Source organism: Equus asinus, chromosome 12, assembly GCF_041296235.1.
Source record: "Equus asinus isolate D_3611 breed Donkey chromosome 12, EquAss-T2T_v2, whole genome shotgun sequence".
Taxonomy (NCBI): domain Eukaryota; kingdom Metazoa; phylum Chordata; class Mammalia; order Perissodactyla; family Equidae; genus Equus; species Equus asinus.
In genome coordinates, this window is record NC_091801.1 from 69,851,310 (window position 1) to 69,870,952 (window position 19,643).

Below are 19,643 nucleotides of genomic sequence, written 5' to 3' on the forward strand. Positions count from 1 at the left end.
TGATACAGGCTTCTCATCATCAAATGTGTTAGCTGAATCAAGAGGCGATAATTTATCATTATGCCGCCCTTTGAAAGAGAGAGGCAGACCCTTAAGGGAAATGTTAAATGACTATTTAATGAGAATTTGGGGTAATTAATTTCATTGAGAATAGTTCGAGAACTTTTGAGTGTATGGCAAGAGAATGCCATGTAATTCAAAGACTGCTACTCTGCCCACAGAATTTTGGCTTTCTTGAACTGGAACTGGGTCATTTCAAGGGCTGTGCCATTTAGCTCCCAGTCTGAGCCAGATGGAAGATGACAAGGCGATTTGGAGGCCTGAGAGGTCTGGTATCTCAGCAGGGGGTACCATTCTGTTCAGCAGGCGTTTATTGAGCACCTCTTATCCACTGGGCACTGGGGTAACAAACATGTGACAGCCTTTGTTCCTCCGCTCAAGTCTACAGTCTCGGGGGGGTTGGAGGACAGATGGTTTCACAGTTCAGCAAGCCTTATGGGGGAGGGAGATATAGGGTGCTTTGAGAGGAGAGAAGAGGGTCACCTAATCTCGCCAGGGGGAAGGAAGCAGGAAGCAGGAGGCTGAGGGCGAGGCTGAGGCTGGTCTGGGAAGGCTTCCTGGGGACAGAGTTCTGAGATGAGTCCTAAAGAACGGATTGGTGCGAGCAAGGTGAAGAAGGGACAGAGGGACGCCCAGCTGGTCTCTGTACCCTCTTGAGCAGTTCTTAATCATCCTACGTAACCAGCAGCATCAGCTCCAAATAATGTCCTGTCTGACTCACTCGCTTCAAATCCTGCCATTATTTGACTGTTAAAAAAAATTTCATTTCTGTGTCTCAGTGATTAGCTGGTTTTCTGAAGTACAAATTCTAAGAAAAAAATGGGGGCCTTTTTATCCGTGAGCTGAACAATCCTCCTTACCCACTTGGCCTGACCTCCTCCATCACTGCTTGAGCAGGACTGGCTAGGGGGTGTGCTGGAACCCCAGAGGCATGGGCTGGTGAGAAAGCAGGGCCCTGAGGAAAATCGCCTGTCTGGATGGCTGGCCTCCAGAAGGGATTAGAAAATCAGTGAGAGTCAGACAGTAAAGAGCATCCAAAGTAGTCATCAGCCCTGAAGGTTGTTCTCCTGGCCAAAGGTAATCACAGGCAATGGCTCATGATGTCCAGCCTACATCCCTTACTAGCTTTGTGACCTTCAGCAAATTACTTAACCTCTCAGTGCTTGGTTTTCTCTAAAATAAGGACTAATAATAGTACCTCACTGCACCCTGGGGGGTGGAGGGGGGTGAGGATTAAATGAACTAATTCATGGAAAGCACTTGGATCAGTTTCTTGTTAGCTGTTTGGGGACAGAGTCCTAGTTCCCTCAGAAGGGTACCCAAACATATCAAGATCTTGCAATTAGTGAGGTATTCAGTCCAAGCTCTAATTCTCAAGATATTAGTTTACCATACAAGCCAATTTATTCATCCAGCATTCATTCAACACATATTTATTGATGTCTCCTATGTGCCAGGCACTGTTCTGAGCACTGGGGAAAAATTAGAGGAACCCATCCATGCAAAGGTCCTGACGGAGAAGTAGGCCTGACACGTACCAGGAATGGCGAGAAGGTCAGCGTGGAATCAGTGAGGGGAAGCACAGTAGCTGAGATCAGAGAGGTGATGAGGGGCAGGTCTCACAGGGCCTCGCAGGCCGTTGTAAAGACAGGCTTTTACTCTGAGGTCAGTGTGGGGTGAGAACCAGGAGAGGAATTCTGACAACTACCACTGTGCTAAGTGCTGGCCTGTGTTGTCTGATTTCATCAGATAGAAAAGGCAGATTAGAACAAGGACGTAAGGCAAATGACACCGTCCCCAGGGAGGAAACTGAGACAAGAGGAGTTAGGGAACTGGCCTCGGGCAATATTCGAACCCAGATCTATGTGACTTCTTGCTATTCTGTTGTAATTTGGTGAGTATAGGAATGTGTCTGCCACCAGATTAGTCATAGCAAGACTAATTGTTGACTCCACTTGACCAGTCCACAAGACCACCGCTGAGGAACTGGGTGGGGGCTCGGTGCCCGTGCTTCTGCAGGACTCTGAAAATCAGGGACAAAGAATCTGAGTGCACAGCACACATCATACACACGTTTTTTCCCCGGGACACTAAGCAGGGGGGACATGGTGTCAGAGCTCCAGCCTCAGGCTTCCAACATCTTCTGTTTTTCCAATGGACACTTTCCGTGTGCAGAGACCCCAGTGTTATCGAGTGCTTTTTAAGGGCAGGGTAAGAATCAAAGCCCAAAATACCGAAGTGTCAGTTTCCTGTGCTGACCGCACTAGACCAGAAAATGAGGCAGCTTGCGGAGCAGCTGTCTCCGCCCGTGAGCCTGCAGTTCAGCTTTGACTCAGAGAAGCCTGTGGGAACTGTCAGGCTCCTTACTCTGCAAGATGTTGTTCTCAACTGAATGGCCACCTCCGGAGGCAGGCTGTGTGTTCAACACCAAACTGCAGTGCAGAACATGGAGGACAGACAGAAGTCTTGTTGCAAATGAGATAATTTGTTTTGCAGGACCCAATAAGGTCCTACTTGATAATCTTCTTAATTCATACTCAGCTAATTTGAAATTTGTGATGACTGTTGAAGGAGCTGAACTATAAGATAAAGAAGAGAGGGTATTAATTTTTTTCAACACGTAGATAAATTAGCTGCTTATTATGTGCAAAGTACAATGCTGGGTGTTAAGAATGCAGAGGTACGTGGTCTCTGCCCGCTCTAGCTGTTTGGGAGAGACAGGTAATTGACAAGCACTCATGGTGCACAGTAAATGCTCTGTTAGCCATATATTCCAATTGCTATACACAAACTCAACTGTACATACTCAGCAAAAATGGAGAGAGGCAAAGACTACAATTAGATGGTAAAGGTGATGTGTGTCAGCTACTTCATCTTGTGCCAGCCAAAGAAACAGCATTCTTTCCAACACTAAATGAAATATTGGCTGTGTTCAGCCTTTCTAAGAGATTGTCAGGTTGACTTTGATGTATAGGAGATTTTCACTCTATGCTTTGTCTTTAGATTTTATTCTCTAGATAAGATGTGAATTCATCATATTGATAGATATACAGGCTAGAGTCAAACCCGATTGTGAATTCCAGTCTCTGAATTCCAGTCTCTGACTGATTTAGATACAGACAAATTATATGACTTTCATTAGTGGCTAATGATTTTGTTTTTTTAATCTATAAGACAAGGATAATTATATTTATTTCATTGGCATTGTTGTGATGATTAAGTGAAATATCTATATAAAGATCCCGCCAAGTTATTTAGTGTACTAAGGGATAGTTCCCACCCCATTCCTAAAAAGTGTGGATGTGGATTTTACCTCTGCAAGCCAGTGAAGGTTTTTAGGCAGAAGTGACATGATTGATGCCGGTTTTGACAAAGATGACTTTGGTGTCCCTGCGATGTATGGGCTTAAGTATAGAGAGACCTGAAGCAAGGAAATGAACTAGCAAATGGTGACAGTGGTTGAGACCAGGACGAGAGCCTGGTGAAGGCAACAGCAATGGAGATAGAGAAGAGGAACTCAGGTTTAGGAGTTTTTAAAGTAGAATTGATAGAACTAGGGGGCTGTTTGAATTCAGAGGGAGCGGAAGGATCATCAGAAGGATGGCTTTGAGTTCTCCAGCTTAGAAAGTTGGATAGATGGAGGTATTGAATTAACTGGTATAGAGAATAATAAAGGTGCTATTTTACTGCAAACTGAAACTATATCCCTGGCACTAAGCTAAAGAATTTAATATATTATTTGATTTCATCATCATGACAACTCCATGGAATATGTAACATAGTGGCCATTTTACAGTTGTAGAAACCAAACGCAGAGAAGCCCAATGTCATACAGCTACTCACTATGTCCCTAGGATTTGAACATGGATTTGTCTGACCCCAAAGCCTCACTTTAAACTACCGCAGTAAATCAACCCTCACTCCAGAGAAGAGGAAATGGAGTAGGGTTGGGAGGGTGAAGATAAAACTTAGTTCTGGAAACGTTAACCTTGAGTCACTTATGTCAGGCAGAGATATCCTGAGAGCAGTTGGAAAATCAGACCTGTAGCTCAGGGGAGGGGTTGACGGAGATATAAAAATGTGGGTGGTGTTGGCATATGTTGACGTGGGGGAGTGAATGAGATCACCGAGCAAGGGATGCATAGTTAAAGAGAAACAGACCCTAAGTAAATGAAGGTTACAAGGTGACCGCTCACTTCGTTTAGGAGTGTAGAAACTCTCATACACTTATACGCAATGTGATTTTGTCTGACCAAAGTATAGCATTGTGCTTTGGTATATAAATTTGCAAGGCATTTATTCTTCATTAGCTAGGTATCGTGTTCATTCTGTCAGTCCGTGTTGGAAGTTGGACCCTACCTTCACAGAGCTTATAGTCTAGTTCAGAGCCATAAATAAAAGAGCAATTAAACAACAATAACAAGCTATTGTAATTACAATGTAGGCTTCAGTGTTGTTCGAGGACGCTCCTTTAGGGTCCTGTATGAGATCGGCTCCAAAGCCAGACTTGGGAGTCAACACCAGGGAATTAGGATCACAGGTCATAATACGGGATAAGTTTATATTTTAAAAAACAATTGCTGCGCCTAAAAATAACTGCAGATTTTATCTATAGAGAGATGCTTGAGAATGGTTACGAGAAAAATTGAGATAATATATTCTGAAATTAATTTGGTTGCAGCTTATGCAGGAAGCTGGGTTTTTCAAGCGTGTACAGAGGCCGAGGCCCTGTCTCTCCCTCAGTCCCACACAGACAGTTTTTTTCTCAAGTGGTGCAACCTTTTTTTTTCAGTTGAGCTCCAGATGAAGTAGTTGGCTTGCCTTGAGGAGCCACGTTATAGGAAAAAACAGTGATCTTTTCATCGCAGACTTGCACTCCACACAAGACCTGTACAGTAAGAGAGGCGCGCAGGGAGCTAGGACCCCTGAGAACGAGCCGTGTGGCGCCTCCCAGCCCATTGCCCTTCTGGAACCCCACTACTCAATTCAAATTCTGGCTCTCTGGCCCGCTGTCTGCTTCTCCTCTCTACCATAAGTGTACTTGAAACTATATATGTAAAAATAATAAGATTCATCTCCACTGTACAAATATTAGAGTCAAATATGCATACTGAAATTTCTTAGGTTTTTTTCCTGAATGCATAATTGCTCTGAGACTTGCATAAAATGTGAAAGTAGTAAATTTCTTTTTCATCAGAACAGGAAATTCCCAAGTCTTCCTATCGTAAAGTAGTAGCCCAGTCTCAAATTATGGCCTTTACCTTGACATCCAGTCTTCATTTTGAGAGGTTATCTAGCCAGATGGTTAAGAGCACGCCTCTGGAGCCAGACTGTCTTGGTTTGAATTCCTGTGCCACCAATCTCTGACTGTGTGACCTTGGGCAAAATACTTAACCTCTCTGTGCTTCAAGTTTCCACATCTGTAAAGTGCGGGTGATAATAATACCTACATCCTTAGGGTTATGTGAGGAATAAATAAGTTAATACATATAAAGCTGTTAGAATTGCACCTGGCATATAAGTGGTAAGCAATCGATAAAGGTTAGATATTAGTGCTACTGCTGTCTTCTGCTGGTGGATAAGACAGCGTGTTGGGACGGTAGCCAGGCCAGTGAGGCAGATTTCTGCAGCCACCGTAAATCAGTCAGGTCAGCTCTCCTTTCCCTTGGCAAGCAGGGGAGAAGCTGGCTTTTCTCTCTTCTTCCTCTCTGTAAACACTGAGGATCACTGGTCCGTGGTAGAACTGAGTGGGTATTCAATTTCCAGCCCCATAACTGGAGACAAGCAACTTTCCCTTCTTTAAAATAGAAGCCCCCTTCCCTCCAAGCACATGTGCAATGGCTGTGTCTTCCAGGAGCAGCATGGGAAGATTGCTGGAAGCGCGGTGAATGGCGTGGGGCCTTGTGTATGAGAAGGAAGATAGGCAGCCAGCCAGCCATTGCGTTCTGTAACATGTTGTCTAATCAGAAGGGAAATATGATTCTTCTCCCTCCAGGTGAACTTTTCCATGAGTCCTGCTGAGCTGCCAACTGGAAGACCCTGGTTGACACATTTCTTTGGCTCGTTTGTCTCTGCTGGCTGCAAAGAACAAACCTCAGATTTTTAAATAGGTGATGTGAGCTCCAGCTTGGAGTCGGTTGGTCAGACCTCATGTTGCGATGCCACTGAGCCTCTCCCTCACTGAGCACCTCCCCGGCCTGGCCCTGCAGCTCCCCTGACGCCGGCCCCCTTCCCACAGGAAGCTGCAGAGTTGTAGACTTAACATTGTTGGTAGAATAAACTCCTCACCTTCTTGGGTATATTTCTAAAACCCCACACAGTAGAGTTACAAAGGCCTTTTGACTGAGCAACAGTATCATTTACTCCCTGGAGGATGTGTCAGATCTTGTTTCCTTTTAACTGCTTAAGGGTTAAAAACCATTACTGTGGTCTCAGAGGTCAGACACCAGCGTTTGTGAGCTGGATGCAGCCCACAGATGTGTTTGGTTTGGCCCACGTAGTTGTGTATACATCTGTCAGTTAGTTGCAATATACAAAAATTGGGAGATTTCACATAACAATCGGCAAGTCCAACTTCTTATTTTATTATTTTTTTCTGTCTAACATCATCCAAATTTTTTTTTTTTGTATTGGGATATAATCGACATCCTGTTAGTTTCAGGTGTATCTTCTTATGATTCAATATTTATATATATTATGAAATGATCACCACAATAAGTTACCATCTGTCAGCATACAAACTTATTACAGTATTATTGACTATATTCCCTATGGTGTACGTTACGTTCCCTTGACTTATTTATTTTATAACTGGAAGTTCTCTCTTAATCTTCTTCACTTATTTCACTCCCTCCCCTCTGGTAACCACCAGTTTGTTCCTGTATCTATGAGTCTGTTTCTATTTTGTTTTGTTTGTTCATTTGATTTGTGTTTTAGGTTCCATATATAAGTGAAATTATATGGTGTTTGTCTTTCTCTGTCTGACTTACTTGACTTAGCATAACACCCTCCAGGTCCATCCATGTTGTTGCAAATGGCAAGATTTCAATCTTTATTATGGCTGAGTAGTAATCCATTATATATCTATACCATATCTTTTTTACCTACTCATGTATTGGTGGACACGGGTTGCTTCCGTATCTTAGCTATTGTAAATAATGCTGCAGTGAACATAGGGGTGCGTATATCTCTTCAAATTAGTGTTTTCATTTTCTTCAGAAGTGGATTTGCTGGTTTATGTGGTAGTCCTATTTTTCATTTTTTGAGACAGTTCCATCCTGACTCGCTTCCTTTTATTCATGCTCATTTCCTAGCCCCAGAGACATTGGAGTGTTTAAATCTCATAGAGCCTGGTGCTGTTTTCTTTATAACATAATCTCAAATGAAAAATGAAAATTCTCCTTGCACACCATGACCTAATGTAGCAAGATGCTAAATATTGAGTCTCAGGCCTTTGCTCTCTGAGATGACAAATACCAAGTAAGGCATTCTTTGTGTCATTTATTTTAAAAATCACACACTTGAAAATTCTCCTCACCTGATGTTTTTCCCAAGTCAGAGAACAGTCTTTTTCCTTTGACCTTTTTCATGGTAGCATTTTATGTGGTTCTGGTTACTACCAGAAATACAGGCTAAACAAGAACCATAGTCGAACCCTCTGGGCTGTCCATAGTCATTTACTTTTGGCTGCTGAGAGATTTGAGATTATAAGCTGTATCTGGGGAAGGGAACTTGTAGATCTAGAGGGGAAATAAGATATGTGTTTCACTTCCACAGAACTGAAAACTGAGTCATGGGGCCACGTGATACAGGTGATGTGTGCAGAAGTATTTGTAAATTACTTTTATTGGGAAACCAGTTGCCTCTCTCTCTTTCTGAGCTGCATGGCCAGCCTCCTCCCCCGAGGTTCTGCAGTCCCCCCGTCACGTGAGCGTACTTCAGTTGCTGAAATGTCCCCCAGCTCAAATTCTTCTTCCTTTGTACCGTTTCTTTATTCTGAAGATGGAAGGAGAAGTGCATTTCTTTTACCAGCTGCCAGCCACCTGAGGGCAATTGGAGCATGATCTCATGAGGCCAGTGTGCAGCCATCCTTGAAAGGATTGTGTCATGAAAGTACAAAGTGTAGATATTACTGTGTAGAAGTTTAATCAGTTTGCAAGAATTCATTAAACACTTTGGGACTTTGGATAAAGAGTCGTATATGAATATTAGTCATTGATCCCATTGTCATCGTTGTTTCGGTTTACCATAGAGAACTTTTATTAGTTTGTTCAAATTCCCATGACTGCTTCACATGAGGTCGTGGACTCCTCAATCGAAAAGTTTTTCATAGCTTTGGTAGGTCTGAAATTTCAGAGTATTGAGCAAGGCCTGCACTGAGCTAGGACGTGATCTAATAAGATTGGACTGTCAAAACAAGAAGCACCAGTCTGTGGTTACAAGGTTTTTAAGAAGAAAATGTAAAAGTTCTGCTGTGAGAACCTCAGGAAGATAGCAAACCGTATTAGGTTGGAAGCCGGTTTCTTTTTTAATTTCTACCGTGATAGGTGGGACATCACCCTGTTTAAGCAGAGACACTGAAGCAGAATGAGGTATGATTACACAGAAACAGTAGATGGTATCTTTCTATTGGGAAACACTAATCGTTTGTCTAATTAGTAGGAGGAAGCATCAGAAAATACTTGAAACATTTTGCTAGGGCCCCAGAGGGAACTCAGGGAGACCTGCTCCAAAAGGCCCAAGTGCAGACGATAACATCATTGGTTAATAGCTCCGGCTGGAGTTGGACGGAAGCGAGCTCCGTTCCCAGTCATCCGACTGTGAGATTTGGGGCAAGTTATTTAACCTTTTGCTCCTTAGTTTTTTTATCCCTAAAACGGGAATTGGAACATTATAGAATTGTCATGGGGATTAGAAGAGCTAATGTGTGGAGAATTCTTGGAGCAATACCTAGCACATGATGAGTCCAGTAAATGATAGCAATTGCTATGAGGTAAAATGGAAATTTGTAATCGCTTTTTGTTTTGGATATTCAATATGGTTTTCAAAATACAGACCCATCTCACAGCTTTATTTCTAAGTTTTCTGTGATTACATTTAACTCTCCAGTCGCTTTAAGCCCCTTTCCTTAGTCTTTTGTGTACTTACCAGTATCTCATTCATTCTCCAGTAGTGTTTTACTCTCTCAGCCAGTACCAATCTCATGAATAAATAAATGTTGAAGACCCAATCTGAGCAGAGGTGGGATCTGTTTCAGCCTTCTGCAGCTTTTCTTTTTTTGTTCCCTGTTCATTTATTGAAGATTATACTTTTTGTATTATACCTACTGCTGAATTACAATGTCATGATTAACAAGATATGTTTATGAAATGCCTTGTGTTTGTAATCACTTGTAATAAAGCATTAATACACACTATAGTTTATTGATGAATTTGTGTAGCTAGATGACAAGGGGGAAAACCAGGGCTCATGGTGATCTCATTTTTAATATGTTACATAATTACTGCAACTGAAACCTAATTGATTTTGCCAGATTAATTGAGGGTCAAAGTTACATCCTGGTAGTTAGTACCTTCAAACCATCTTCTTTTTGAAACTTGGGGAGGGGCTTTGTTCTGGGGACCCTGCTGTGGCCTTTGCCCTTCCCGCCTGCAGAGAACTTTGATCTGTGCACCCACAGCTAGAGGCAGGAGCAGCTCATTCCTTTCCTCCATCAAATAATAGAAACCGTGAAGAAAAGCACTCCCCTCGATTCTAGATGGAAGTAGACACCAAATGAGAATTCCTTTGAGCTCAGTTCTTTGCTTCATTTGAAAATCAGAATCTTTGTAGAAGTCTGAAAAAAAAAATTACACAGATTGTTTGATATTTCACTTTTCCCGTAAAATCTCCAAAGAAGGGAATCTTTTCACCTTGGACTCTCAGAAACATGGACAATAGAAACAGTTCATTTGCTCTAACATAGCTGATGATGTCACTAGAAATTCTTGATAAAATTGTCAGCATGAGTGTGCCATTCGATTAATAAACCATGCTTTATTCATGGTAGGTTGTGCAATATGTCAGCATTTCCCCTTTCTTTCCTGTAAATTGTAACTTTTCTGGTGATTAGCATTTAAAGTCTTTTCCTGATTAAGGAATTGTCAGCTGAAATCATCAGGGATTTCCCCTTAGCTGTTTTGAAAGAAATCTGAAGAATTCAATGTGTTGCTTGGAAATTAAGAAATTTGGAATCATTCACGTGAATCTAAATGATGAAACAGAATCAAGAGATGATTTTTTTTTTCTTGAAAATAAGATAATGATAGTCACGGAAGGAACAATGAAAGCTTCAGAAATAATAGTGTCTTTAAAACATTTGATAAACTTTAATGTCTCTGTTTAATGTTCTATGCTTTTCAAAAGGTGTACTTGTTATATTTTAGGAGCAAAACTGAAATAGAAACAAAATAAAATTTCAGATGCTTGGAAAGTTGTTTCTTAATTTAATTTTTTTACTTACTCAGAGGTAACAGAAGCCTTTTTTGTTTTAAAGCATTGTTAGAAAACCTCCTGAAGTATTAATCCATGTGGCATCCATAGTGCCAGCAGAACAAGAATGGCAGCCTGGAGTAGTAGAAAGTATACTGAACAGGGCAAAAGGCAAGAGATCTATTTTAGGTGCAAGAGTTACGTAATGAGCTTTCTGCCCAGTGGCAGGATGGGGTGGGGTGAGCAGGAGACAGCTGGTTGGTGTGATAGAGTTGGGGGCCTGTTTAAGAAGAGTGGTCAGAGAAAGCCTCCGAGAGAAAGTGCCCTTTGAGCTGAACCAGCAGGGATAGAGCAGCAACTACAAAGGAAAAGAAACAGCATGTACAAAGGCCCTGGGGCTGGAATGAATTGGTGTTCAAGAAACAATGAGAAGGCAGATGTAGCTGGAGCATAAGGCAAGAGTGGTGGAATTAGACCTGAAAAGTAAGAAGGGGCAGCTCTGATTAAAAGTCCATTATGGGGGGAAAAATTAGCAGTTGGGTTCATTTTATGAAAGCTTGTTACTACTGTGTTTCAGAATTATCCTAATTCTAAAAATGGCATGTGAAAGACACTTTAAAGAAATGGTAAGGGCCTGCGTGCCAAGTCTGAACCAGCTGTAAGCTCCAAATTTGTATTTGATGACAGATAGGCTGTACGCTTACTGGTAAAGTGCAGGACCTCACAACTTGCCCACTACACCTCTTTTCTTGTCAACTTCCACATAAACTAAGGAGACTGAAGTAAATCCTCAAAATCAGTTATCTTGTGACTGCTCTTCTCCATCTACCCTCAACCCCATCATACGCGGTACACGTGCCCCAGGAGTTTCCTAATACCCCATATTCCTTCAAGGACAAAGGGTGACACTGCTCAGTTTGGTGACAAAGAAGGGGGAAAAAACCCACAGCTTTACTTTCCTTCTCTCAACAGGTAAGAGAAATTGTTTTTGCGGGACAAAATGAAAAATCAAGGAGAGTCAAAATGAGAGACCCGAGATTCAGCAATAGTGGCAGAAAGCTACTGATGCTTTCTTACTCTTATCTTCCAACCAGGACCTCCTGGGCAGCCCTGTGTGACACCTGCAGGCTAGGCAGCATTTCCAGCATATTTAGGACCGTGGAAAGTGAAAAAGATTGGCATGTGGCAGTCAAAGGCGTGAGATATTCAAAGACTGGTGGTCATCAAAAAGGACAGCAAACCTGGAAAGGTTTGAGTTGATGGATGTAGGAGATGATTTGTTCAAAATAATTTAGCAACTAGAAGCAGTCTTTAATGCCCAAGTGAATATTGAGCAGCAGCCTGCCATTCCTCCCTGCCATTAAAAGCTTACACAGATCCCGTAAATCAGTAATGTGCTTTTCTAGGTTTGCAGTTTCCTTTCAAGGAGACTCGCCTTTTTAAACACTCAGCCCCTCCCTGGAAATAACCAAGCCCAGGTGGTGGCTGTCTGCCAGTGATCTTTTTTACACCTCAGAAGTTGGGCTGTGATCTTGGCAGCAGCCTTCTTTCTCAATAGTAAGTGCTGTACAGGGACCTCCAGGCTTTCTTTCACGCCGTGGAGTTCATTCATTGCCTGCACCATGCCGGGGCAGTGTGCCAGCTCTTGGTGACACCACAACTAACTGAGATGCTCGATGGGGTCCAGATGGGAAAACAGGCAGAGTATGGGAGGTACTCTGATAGCAGAGATGTAACAACGTGGTATGTAAGGGCAGAGTGAGCAGCTGATTCAAGAGGGGGAGTTGGGAATCCCGGAGGGCCTCAAAGGGCTAAGTAGACTCACATTGACGGGTTTAAAGGAGAAGCTGTTTTTAGGCACAGAATCATGTGAGCTAAGACAGACACAGAGGAATGACCATGCCTTGCATGTTCCTTCACCATTGACCTTTCTCATGTGACTAGACCTTTTCCCCCCCTTTCATGTGTGTGATGGGAGCAGATAGAGAGTTTCGGGGATAGAGAGAGGGGGACAGGCAGAGTAGAGGAGTAGGGAATGTGAGCCTCCATGTAGCAAAACAGTAATATGTAAGCTTTAGAGCCGGAAAGACCCGCATGGGCCTTAGGCAGTTGCCATACCTCAGAGCTGCAGATTCCCCAGCAGCAATGTGGGAAAGTTTCTATCGGGGTTGCTCTGAGGATGATACGAGGTTCATTACAGCATAGTCAAGGCTGGGCTTGGAGTCAGAGAGACCTGTGCTCAAATCACACTGCCTTCTCGTGTTACCTAAGTAATTTTACATGTCCCTGAACCTCAGTTTTCTCACCTATAAAATGGGAATAATAGTATCTCCCACATGGGCTTGTGAGGATTCAATTAGCTAATTCATGAAAAACGCATGTTAGGACAGCTCTGGGTACCTGTTAAGCGTTAAATGTTAGCTCTCCGTCCTTCATCGTCACGTGTCATAGAACCTGTCTGGAGGTTGGTTCCTTTCCCCTGAGGAAATATGATCGTTTGCAATTTTAAGTCCCATGGTTATTTACTCACTGTAAATTACTCGCTGTAACTGCACTAAGAGAAAACTTGATCTCTTTAGCACTTGTATTTTCTGTGGAAGGGTCTTCCCTTCCAGCACCCCTGCATTCATTTTCCTTTGTTAGACAGTTGCCTATGTCTAATGCTTGATGATGACAAGTGCCGTCCCTGGTTAAGCAAATGAATAGCAGACCCTCCTCTTGGATTCTATTCTTCTAATTTGAGGTAATTTCTACACAGTTTTCCTAACTTCAACAGCACATGCTTAGAAGCTCAGTACAACCCAATTCAACTATATGTGTCTAAGCTCATTACTGTGGGAAGCATATGACCCAAGGCCCTACTCTCAAGTGGCTAACCGCCTTGTTGGGAAAATGGAACTTCCCGAAAGCAATTAGGCAACAAAATGAAGAAAATATATGACAAGTTACAAAGACTATTCTAAGTATGTTTGTGACACTGGCAGTAAGTACATTGCTCATCCAGCGGAGGGAGAAGTTGCTGGAATTTTCACGGGAGGCTTCAGGCTTTAGGAACTATCTTATGACCAACCAACATGTTTTAGAATAACCATTGCTTTGGTTTCCCATCATCCCTCCACCTTCCCAGCAAACCCTAAATATGGGTCCCTTCTGGGAAAAATAAGACTATCATTTAAAGCCAGTGGTTCCTGGAAACATCCCTTTTTTATATCTCTACACTCCTCCATGCTTTGAAATTCTTCCTTACCAAACTGCGTTTACAAGTAATAATTTATGTCTTCCAAGTTTTATTAATCAGACAATTGCGGGGGCCACCTGGTGGTGTAGCAGTTAAGTTCGTGTGCTCCGCTCTGGCAGCCCGGGGTTTGCCGGTTCGGATCCCAGGTGTGGACCTACGCATTGCTTATCAAGCCATGCTGTGGCAGGCATCCCACATATAAAGTAGAGGAAGATGGACACAGATGTTAGCTCAGGGCCAGTCTTCCTCAGCCCAAAGAGGAGGATTGGCAGCAGATGTTAGCTCAGGGCTAACGTTCCTCTAAAAAAAAAACGACAGTTGTCCATCAGAGATCTTGATCAGCATGTTACATGAACTCAGTATAGCAAGACTGTTATCTAACTTCAGTTTACTGAAAAAAAAATGAAACTAAATTGTCTCTCTTATTAACTATGAATTTATGATATAAACTGTTACTATCATGTACATATGTGCATCCAGAAAATATACAAAATCCAGAAGCCATACAGGAAAAAGATTGATAACTTGGACTACATTAAAAATTTAAAAATTATTCATGGCATAGAAAACCACCCTGATGGTTTGTCAGAAAATAAACCATCAACTGAAGAGAAAAATTGTAATTCATATGATAGAGGGGTAATTTCCTGCACAAATTCTTACAAATCAATAGGAAAATGAAAAACCAATTTTCTAAAAATTCAAAGGACATAATTAGGCAGTTCCAGAAAAAGAAATACCAGGTACCAGTAAGCATATAAAAAGATGTTTAACTTTAAAGAAATGAAAATAAAATAACTTTTACCTATCAGAGTGGTAAAGATGTCCACATTTGATAATGCTCAGTGTTGTAGAGTATAGAGGGAAGCAGGCCTTCTCAGAAACTGTTGGTAGGAGCATTGATTGGTAAAACCTTTTTGGAGGGCAATTTGGCAAAATCATCTGTGTTTAAAATGCACCTACCTTTAACCTAACAATGACACCTTAAATAATTTATTCAGCAGATAGCTCCACAAGTTGAATCAAAACCCCTATGTATGCAGTGATCTTTACTGCAGCATGTATTATATCAGCCAACAACTAGAAGCAAGACTTCAGCTTCTGATCAAGATGAAGTAACAGGGACCACATATAACCTCCACCTGAAACTTTAAAAAAAAGGAAAAAAAATAGACAAATTATATGAAACAATAGCATTCAAGATATTGGATGTCACACATCAGAAGGCAAAAATCTTTGAAGACAGGAAATAAAATGAGCCCTATGATTGCTCCACCTTACTACCTGGAGAGTCTCCAGGCCACAGTACAGGGAGGCAAAATGAAGGCACCTTCCTGTGGTCTCCCTGAGTAGAGGAGATGTAGGTAGGTTTCCAGGGAAACCAAAATGGCTAAACTAGAATAGAGAGCTGCACAAAGACAGAAATCTGGAAAGCAAGGAGGTCTCTTTGAGTATTGACTTGAGTACAGATGATACAGGTGCATACACATGCATATGAGAAAACAACCCAAGGCCAGAGAACGAACAATCTAAAGGATTAGAAAGAACACTGCCTGGAACTCACAGGGATGGGAATAAATGTCTGTTCTCAACAGCCAGAAAGGAAAAAATTTCGTAATTCAGGAGCATTAAAGTCTTGCTTCAATAGAGGAGAAAAATTAACCATAGATTAAACCCAGCTCTGGTTACCCTGAACAAATCTTAAAAGTAACACCCAAAAGGATCAAACTGTTTCCAATTACTCTAACTTTATCCCAAAACAAAACTCAAGAATGTTCATAAGAAGACAAAAATAAACATCATCCCACAATGTCTGGCATCCAATCAAAAATTACTGGGCAAGCATAGTAGCAGGAAAATACAACATATAATGAGGGAAAAAAAATCAATCCATTGAAACTGACCCAGAAATGAGACAGATATAAAAATAAGCAGGCAAAGGCATTAAAACAATTGCTATGACTGCATTCCATATGTTCAGAAAGCTAAAGGAAAGATGATTGCCTCTGTTAAGTAGAGACATGAAAGAGAGAGAGATGTATATTTTTAAAAGACTCAAATTAAACTTCTAGTGATGAAACCTACAATGGCTGAGATTTAAAAAAAGGAGGGGCCGGCCCCGTGGCCGAGTGGTTAAGTTCTCGCGCTCCGCTGCAGGCGGCCCAGTGTTTCATCAGTTCCAATCCTGGGCGCGGATATGGCACCGCTCATTGAGCCACGCTGAGGCGGCGTCCCACATGCCACAACTAGAAGGACCCACAACTAAGAATATACAACTATGTACCGGGGAGCTTTGGGGAGAAAAAGGAAAAAAGTAAAATCTTTAAAAAAGAGAAAGGAAAAAACACATACTGGCTGGACTAATGACAGCATGGACATTGTAGAAGAAAAGACCAATAAACTGGATGACATAGCAATAAAAACTATTCAAAATGAAACAAAGAAGACTTAAAAAACAACTTTCCACAGTGTGATTCACAGTGGTCGTTTTTCTCCATCCACCTTCTCTCCACCTAAGTGCATGCCACCACCCCATGGAAGACATGGACATGAGCCCCCTGAGGCCCCAGAACTATCTTTTGAGTTGTGAACTAAATGCTGACAAAGATTATCACTCTAAGGTGGAAAATGCTGAAAATGAACACTAGTTATCTTTAAGAATGGTCAGTTTAGGGGCTGATGCAAAGGATGAATTGCACATTGTTGAAGCAGAGGCAATGACTCATGAAGGCAGTCCAATTAAAGTAATACTGGCAACTTTGAAAATGTCTGTACAGCCAACAGTTTCCCTTGGGGGCTTTGAAATAACACCACCTGTGATCTTACAATTGAAGTGTGGTTCAGGGCCTGTGCAAATTAGTGGATGGCACTTAGTAGCTGTGGAAGAAGATGCAGAATCAGGTGATGAAGAGGAGAAGGATGTGAAACTCTTTAGTATATCTGGAATGCCTTCTGCCCCTGGAAGTGGTAGCAAGGTTTGACAGAAAAAAGTAAAAACTTGCCCATGATGAAGATGATGATGATGATTTTGATGAGGCGGAAGCTGAAGAAAAACTTCCAGCAAAGAAATCTATACGAGATACTCCAGCCAAAAATGCACAAAAATAAAACCAGAATGGGAAAGACTCCAAACTATCAACACCAAAATCAAAAGGTCAAGAATCCTTCAAAAAACAGGGAAAACTCTTAAAACACCAAAAGGACTTAGTTCTGTAGAAGACATTAGAGCCAAAGTGCAAGCAAGTATAGAAAAAGGCGGTTCTCTTCCCAAAGTGGAAGCCAAGTTCATCAATTATGTGAAGAATTGCTTCTGGATGACTGACCAGGAGGCTATTCAAGATCTCTGGCAGTGGAGGAATTCTCTTTAAGAAAATAGTTTAGGGGCCAGCCTGCTGGTGCCGCAGTTAAGTTCGCACGTTCCACTTTGGTGACCTGGGGTTCGCCAGTTCGGATCCCAGGTGTGGACATGGCACCGCTTGTCAAGCCCTGCTGTGGCAGGTGTCCCGCATATGAAGTAGAGGAAGATGGGCATGGATGTTAGCTCAGGGCCAGTCTTCCTCAGCAAAAAGAGGAGGATTGGCAGCAGATGTTAGCTCAGGGCTAATCTTCCTCCAAAAAAAAAAAAAAAAATGAAAGAAAATAGTTTAAACAATTTGTGAAAATTTTCCATCCTATTTCATTTCTGTAACAGTTGATATCTGGCTATCCTTTTTATAATTCAGAGTGGGGACTTTCCCTACCACATCTGATAAATATCCTCCAGGTTCCATTGGCAAGATGTGTTGTCCAAAATGCTTGTTTAGTTTTTAAAGATGGAACTCCATCCTTTGCTTGGTTTTTAGTATGTATGGAATGTTATAATAGGACATAGTAGTAGTGGTAGTCAGACAAATGGAAGTGGTGGGGAGACAAAAATATGCATGTGAAATAAATTCAGTATTTTAATAAAGTAAAAACAAAATATAAAAAGGGCACCAGTGAACTGTGGGACAATTTCAAGGAATCCAATACGTGTTTCACTGAAGTTCCCAAAGGAGAGAAGAGAGAGGGAAAAACTGAAAAACTATTTAGAGAAATAATGGCTGAAAATATTCCAAATTGGATGAAAACTGTGAACCCATAGATCCAAATTCAGTAAATCCCAAGCACAAGAAACATGAAGAAAACAACATCGAGGCATACTGTAATCAAATTGCTTAAAACAAGTGATAAAGGGGAAATCCTTAAAAGCAATCAGAGAGGAAAAAGACATGTTACATACGAAATAAGTATAAAGATGACAGCACATTTTTCACAAACAGTAATTGCAAGCTAGAAAACAGTAGAGCAAAATCTTTAAAGTACTGCAAGGGAAGAAAACTCTCAATCTAGAATTCTATACCCAGAAAAAATATCTTTGAAAAAAAATGAGATAAATATTTTTTCAGATGTACAAAATATGAAAGAATTCATCACCAGCAAACCTGCATTAGAAGAAATGTTAAAGGAATTCTTTAAGAAGAAAGAAAATGATACCGAATGTAAAGCTGGATCTACACAAAGAAATAAAGAGCACTGTAAATGATAACTATATAGGTATATTTGAAGATTTTTTCCTTTTATTTTAATCTCTTTAGATGATTATTGACTTTTTAAAGCAGAAATAATAATGTTTATATCATATGTTGAAGTAAAATATACGACAATAGCACAGAGGCCAGGAGGGGAGAAATGGAAGTAGACTGTTTTAAGTCTCATATAACATACATGAAGTGGTATAAGATCACTTGAAGGTAGACTGTGATAAGTCAAAGATAAGTACTGTAATCTAAATTAACCACTAAAATACTACAGCAAGGAATTATAACTAATAAGTCTACAAGGAAGATTAAATGGAATCATAAGAAATACTCAGTGCAAAAGTTACCAGGTCGAGGCTGGCCCTGTGGCTGAGTGGTTAAATTCACATGTTCCGCTTCAGCGTCCCTGGGTTTTACTGGTTTGGATCCTGGGCACGGACATGGCATGACTCATCAGGCCACGCTGAGGCGGCGTCCCACATGCCACAGCTAGAAGGATCCACAACTAAAATATACAACTATGTCCTGGGGGGCTTCTTTGGGGAGGAGAAGGAAAAAAATGATTGGCAACAGATGTTAGCTCAGGGCCAATCTTTAAAAAAAAAAGTTATCAAGCAAGAGAGAAGAAGGAATAAAGAACAGATGGGACAAATGAAAAAAAGTAGCACGATGGTAAATTTGAACTTAACCATATCAGTACGCATTAAATGTAAATGGCTTAAGGATAGCAGTTAAAAGACAGATTATCAGACTGAATATAAAAGCAAGCTCCTGCTGTATGCTACCTACAAGAAACTCACTTTAGATATAAAGACACAAATAGAATAAAAGTAAAAGAATGGAAGCACATGCTGACACTAGTCAGAAGAAAGCTGAAGCAACTATGTTAATCAGGCAAAGCAGATTTCAGAGAAAAGAATATTACTAGGGATAAAGAGGGTCATTTTATAATGGTAAAGGGCTTAGTTTATCAAGAGGACTTACACTGATGCACCTGATAACAAAGCTTCAAAATTCATGAAATAAAAACTGATAGAACTGCAAGGAAAAATAGACAAATCGACACTTAGAGATTTCAACAATTGATAAGCAAGTATTCAGAAAATCAGTAAGGATATAGAAAACTTGAATAAAATCATCACCAGACTTCATCTTGACATTTACAGAACTTTTCACCTAACAACAGCAGAATATGCATTCTTTTCAAGTCCATATGCAGCATTTACGAAAAGAAACTATTCTGGACAATAAAACATATCTCAACAAATTTAAAGTCATCTCGATTACGTTCTCAATAAAATTCAAGTCATATCAAG

General features: G+C 41.1%; 1 protein-coding gene, 1 long non-coding RNA gene and 1 pseudogene across 3 annotated transcripts in view; 2 read left to right on the forward strand and 1 right to left on the reverse strand.

Moving 5' to 3' along the window:
- Positions 1-19,643, forward strand: part of NSMCE2 (NSE2 (MMS21) homolog, SMC5-SMC6 complex SUMO ligase) — a 226,004-nt gene that overhangs the window by 164,546 nt on the left and 41,815 nt on the right. The gene's annotated exons all lie outside the window — the stretch shown is intronic.
- LOC139039928 (uncharacterized) lies at positions 9,760-13,983 on the reverse strand. 2 transcript variants are annotated; one of them, XR_011493336.1, is made up of 3 exons: positions 13,846-13,983; positions 12,931-13,009; positions 9,760-9,895 (listed from the first exon to the last, which is right to left on the reverse strand). It is a non-coding gene; the product is annotated as an uncharacterized lncRNA (long non-coding RNA). The 2 variants fall into 2 exon arrangements; XR_011493335.1 differs by having other exon boundaries at positions 13,778-13,914.
- LOC106839366 (nucleophosmin pseudogene) lies at positions 16,291-17,267 on the forward strand (annotated as a pseudogene).